The sequence below is a fragment of the Zingiber officinale genome, chromosome 8A (genome assembly GCF_018446385.1).
Source record: "Zingiber officinale cultivar Zhangliang chromosome 8A, Zo_v1.1, whole genome shotgun sequence".
Classification (NCBI taxonomy): domain Eukaryota; kingdom Viridiplantae; phylum Streptophyta; class Magnoliopsida; order Zingiberales; family Zingiberaceae; genus Zingiber; species Zingiber officinale.
The window spans coordinates 28,014,016-28,020,015 of NC_056000.1; positions in this window are offsets into that span (position 1 = coordinate 28,014,016).

Genomic DNA, 6,000 nt, shown 5'->3' on the forward strand with positions numbered 1-6,000 from the left:
AGGCCAGCCGTAGGGTTCTTTGGTTGCGAGTCCTACAGCAGAGCATTTAAATTTGGGTGAGTTGTTTGGTTTGGTTTGATTCATTATGCAGTAGATTGATAATTTAGGGATGGATTGGCTATTGGTTAATTGATCGATGGATTAAGATTTCCTGGTTTAATAGGATTAGCTAATCGAGTTAGATTTACTCATACTGAGATTAGCTATGCAGGAAAATATGGACAATCCAATGGAAATAAAAACATAGTTTTTATTTGGATTAGGGTTTTTTGGTTTAGATATTTTATTTATAATAAAACTTAGCTAAACCGTACGGTTTATTACAGGATTCGGATTCAGGACGAGTACATCGACATAGAGGTTGATTAGCTCAATCTACATTGGAGGCGGGTACCTTGACTTATCTTTGATAAAGTCATGTTGATATGTTTAGTAGGTTATAACCTTTAATAATGATTATATTCGTCTTTGCTTCGGTTGGTCAATACCTGATCTGTTACATGCTTGGTTGCTCCCCTGTTATGCATTTTATGTTAGTATCCACATGAATGTATATATGCTCATAGAGGTAGTGACATATCATGTCTTATTGTGCTTAGGACCTAGGTTTTTGATACCTTATCTGATCTGTATACCTTTGATTTGATTCATTGTCCTATGGTACACATTTTATATTTATATATGGATATTGCTATGCTGATTAGGATATTACCATGTTTAGTGTCATGCATCATCTCGCATGATTGCATGTTGTGCGATAGTCTGCTCCATTATTGTCGAGCACATCGTCAGTTACATGTATCTGTACACACCACCACTCATGGATTAGTGGTATATCAGACAAGTGTGTGGCAGTTCTGCTGTTTGGCTCCGTTGGTCTGGTGACTCAGCGTGGTAGCCGGCAGACGGTTCTGCTCTATTTGGCTCCGTTGGTTTAGTGTAGCAGTGTAGTAGCCGACAGACGGTTGGACTTTGTTTGGCTCCGTTGGTCCGCTCGTGGATAGTGTGACACAGCGTGGTAGCCGGCAGAAATTCCTCCTCATCATCGTGTACCGGGAGATGAGAGCATTGAGCTCCCCATTTATGATTTGGGGTAGGAGGATAGGTGTACTCCGACAGCATCCCATCCACTTGGTCACTCATCAGGAGTAGTGACGGCAGAGTGCACGGTTGTCACAGCCCTACCCACTCGGTCTCACCATTGTGTGTGAGATGGCTGACTGGCGTCAGGGGTGACCATGTCATTGGCATCATATGCATTTATGCATTTACTGATTGTGTTTGTTGCATTTATATGCTACATTTGAATGGATGCATATGTTTGACATGCATACAGGATTTATGATACTCTCGGTCTGACGACCTGACTATTATAATAGGAGGCCCTATTGAGTACAGTTCTCTTCAGCCTTTTCTATTGTGCATCTTCCAGCTTTTGTCCAGGAGACTATACTCCATAGTTATTACCATTTGTTATAGTTTACTATACATGTTAACTAGGTATCTACTGAGTTGTTGAACTTCCCCCCCCCCCCCCCCCCCCCCCCCGTGGACACTATCTTTTTCAGGTACTAGGTTATTTATGGAGTCACTTGGAGTATCCTGCCTGCTGGTCCCCACGTCATATCGGAAGACCTGTCTCCGACTTTAGTTATTTACATTTTGGTATATGAAATTTCTGTATTTCGCTTTGTGTACCAGTTATATTTCTGGAGTGTTATTTTGTTATGTGGTGTAAGCCTAGCTGGCTAGCAGTTTTGTATTTTAGTTTGTGTGTGTGTCCGTTGTATTTTCATTGTGTTTGGTTCCGGTACAGCCAAGTGGGCTGTTAGTTTTACATATAATTGCATGGTGGTGTTTTTATTGTATCAGCCAAGTAGGCTGCATATAATCTGCGTGGTTGTGTGTTTATTCTAACCGTCTGTGGCTGAGGTATATTGTACATGTAGAAATGATTCAGATTGTCAGCCGTACAGAGAGGTGCTGTCGAAATTTCTTCGGACAGGGACTCCCCCGGGGCGTGACAATTTAGGGCGCTCACTTGGCTACCAGGATTCATAAACTCCAGTGTTTAACCTGGAGATCTAGAGTTCGAATCCTGGGGAAGGTAAAAATCCACTGGCCAGGGGTGGGAAGTCCTTGTGAGTAACGGCACGGCCGAAGGGTTGTCGGTTAACGACATAAGGGGTCGCCAGTTGGGCCGCCATTGTGGCCGCCCAGGGGACCAAGGTTGGGCCGCTAGTGTGGTCGTCCAAGGGGCCGAGGGGCCGGGTCGTTATATTGTTGGTAATTTTCTTTGGTAGAATGCTATGGACAAGGAATTAACTACTTTACACCATACTTGATCCTGTCCGAGCGCTGAGTCGACGGACGCTGGGGACGTGGCATGCTCCGTTGTCTCCGACTGGTGGTGTAGATCTCCGGCGAACCTGCAAAGAAGACGATCCGGGAGGGGTTTCCCGGCGACGGCTCTCCGACGTTCAAGTCAGACAACGAGAAGTGAGAGAGGCAGCGTAACTGTGGCTACAGTGAAGATTTGCGCATACCTTCGTTGACGTCTGGGGGTCCTTATATAGGACCCCAGGAAGGCACGAGCACGCTTCTCGATGCGTGCACGCTTCCCCAAACATACCTTAACGAGCCCATGTCAGAAAAGTACCTCTGACGTCATTCCGCAATCGTCCGAGCATATTCCGGATGTGACGGTGGAAGCTTCCGCCGTATGATCCTATGTACGGCTCGGCCGCCAACTCTGCTGCTTGTCGGCGGCAGACGTCTCGAAGATGATGTTATCCCCTATCTCCTTTGTCCTCTTGCGCCTCCTGTCTGTTCCAGGCATATCCCTTCTGCCCCGGTTGTAGGTATCGGTCCGACCGGGAGGACTCCCGGTCGTATGCTCGGATGCGATTGCTCCTACCTCTTTGTTGCCTCGTGCCCGGCCGAACGGATAGCCCGCTCGGCCATGAAACCTTTTTACCTTGAGCATCGAAAACCCGACCCCTAGTCGGGTTATCTTTCATTCGGCGGGGGGATTCACGGTCGGTCGGCATGCTTCGTCTGGTCGTCGGCCTGCTTCGTCCGGTCGGTCGGGTATCAGGATTGAATCTCTTGACCTTTGACCTCCACGTGCCGTTGACCTTCCGCCAACGAGGATCCCCCGTTCTTACCACCGGATCAATACTCATACTTGAGAGTTGGTACCTCTGCCACCAGGGAAACGTGTCATTGGGTCTATAATATCAAAATAAAATTTAATGGTTCTGTCAAATGATACAAAGCTCGTCTTGTTGTTAAAGGTTACTCTTAAGAGTATAACATGGATTATGAGAAAACTTTTGCCCCTATTGCTAAAATGACCACTGTTTATTTGTTAATCGTTGCCTCTATTCGTCAATGGAAAATATCTCAGATGAATGTCAAAAATACTTTCTTAAATGGTGATTTTCAAGAAGAAGTGTATACGGTGCCTTCTCCTGGAGTTGTTCATCGATCTGGTGAAGTTTGCAGGCTTCGCAAAGCTCTCTATGGACTCAAACAGGCATCGTGTGCTTGGTTTGTGAAGTTCTCCATAGTGATTACCTTGCTTGGTTCATCCCAGTAATCATGATTCAACTTTATTTGTAAAAAGTACACGTGCAGGTCGTATACTTTTATCTTTATATGTGGATGACATGATAATTACTGGTGATGATTTTGATAGAATTGAGTTTTTGAAGTTTGAATTAACTCACTATTTCGTTATGAAAGACTTGGGTTTACTATGCTATTTTCTAGGGATTGAGATCGCCTCTTCACCTAAATATTATCTTTTGTCTCAGTCAAAGTACATAGTTAATCTATTTGAGCGTGCATGTCTCACTTACAACAGGGCAGTTGATACCCCCTTGAGACTAATGCTAGATACTCTTCATTAGATGGTTCTTCTTTGTCATATCCTAACATCTATCGTACAGTTATGGGAAGTTTGGTTTATCTCACTATGACTCATCCTAATATTGCGTATGTTGTACATGTGGTTAGTCAGTTTGTCACTACACCGATGACAGTTCATTGGGCTGCCGTTCTTCGCATTCTTCGGTATCTTTGGGGAACCCAATTTCAGAGTATCTTATTCCCTTCTACTTCCTTGTTAGAGCTTTGTGCATACTCTGATGCTGATTGGGTGGGTGACCTTACGGATCGTAAGTCGACCACTGGCTTCTGTATTTTTCTTGGAGATTCTCTTATCTCTTGGAAGAGTAAAAAGCGTGATGTTATTTCCAGATCCTCCACAGAAGCTAAGTATCGTGCCATGACTACCACTACTTATGAGATTGTTTGGCTATGTTGGTTGCTTGCAGATATAGGATTTTTTTTTCAAAAACCTACTGCTCTTCATTGTGATAATCAAAGTGTCATTCAGATTGCGCGCAATATAGTTTTTAATGAGAAAACGAAGCATATTAAGATAGATTGTCATTTCACTCGTCATCATCTATAGTTTGACACTATCACATTATCTTTTGTTCCTTCTTTACTGCAGATAGCTGATATGTTTACCAAGGCTCATTCTGCTTCATGCTTCCGATTTTTGTCCGACAAACATTCAATACTTCTAGCTGTAGTATTGTGAGTTTGAGGGGAGATGTTAGATTATATAATTTATTAGAATTATTTATTTATAGCCTTAAGGGCAATTTAGTCTTTTATATTTTCAATTTAGGGTTTAGGTTTTTCTTGTAATTAACTATATAAGGTCTTGTACCTTTTATTTCTTAATCACTTTTGGGATTTATCAAAATCAACACCGCTACTTTTTCTTTGGGGGTCAATTTCTACAAGGTGCACCATGTGAGAGATTGGCACCACATCGAACAGCTTGCGAAGTAGCGCGGTGTAGTTGATGTTGCCCTTGACGATGAAGACACCCGCGCGGTCAAGCGGCGCCTGGCGCACCCACTTCAGGTTGGGATCGTAGTAGGTGTTGAAGTTGTCAAGGCCGAGGACACCGTAGTCACGGTGCTAAGGCCGGCGACCACACGTGTGCATCCCAATGAACCCAGTGGCCCCAGTGGCCAGGACAGACTTCTCGAAGGTAGGAGCAGACGTGCTTCTCCCAGGCAGGACTGCTCCAAGAGGGACTTGTGCTCATGCCGAAGGAGCGGCAAGTGCCGGAGGGGGAGGAGGAAGGATTGGAAAGAGGAGGGGAGAGGAGGAACTTAGCAAAGAAGAGGGCGAGGGCAAAGAAAGACCAAAATTTATGTTAATCTTGGAATCACCCAAATCTAACATCAGATTATGGGTTTATGCCCCCACTTACTGACGTGTTAAGCACGCATAAACTAAACAAGATTTTTATTGATAACTTTGAATAAATAATCAAGGTTATCAATAATAATCCTGAACCAAAAACATCCTTATGGTTCAAGCCTCACTGCAAGTATCTAGTCATTTTTGACCAACTCCGAGGCTCCCTAAGTATTTGGTCACTCTGACCTTCTTCAAGTCTTTCCACAAGCATCCGGTCATCCTGACTTGCTACATGTCTCTCCGCAAATATTCAGTCACTCTTGACCTATTTCGAACCTCCCGCAAGCATACAGTCATTCTGACTTACTTCGGGCCTCACTTTAAGCATTCAGTCACTCTTACCTACTTCGAGCCTCCTCACAAGCATATGATCACTCTTAACCTGCTTCGGACCTCTTCACAAGCATTCGGTCACTCTTGACCTGCTCCGACCTCTCCTTAACTTTGTTTAAGGCCACCTCACATGATATCTGGTATAGACCACGACTTTGATATCAATTTTTAGGACCAAAGAAATTTAATGGTATAATATTGTCCATTTTGGGTCTAAGCGCTAATAATTTTATTTTTAAACTTTACCCAAAAGACCTCATACGAATGAAAATATCTTTCACAAGTCCATGATCTTTCCTTATTTTTAATGTGAGATTTTATTTATAACTTTGCAACCCCCAACATTTTTCACCCGTTTTAGCAAAGACTAAAAATAAA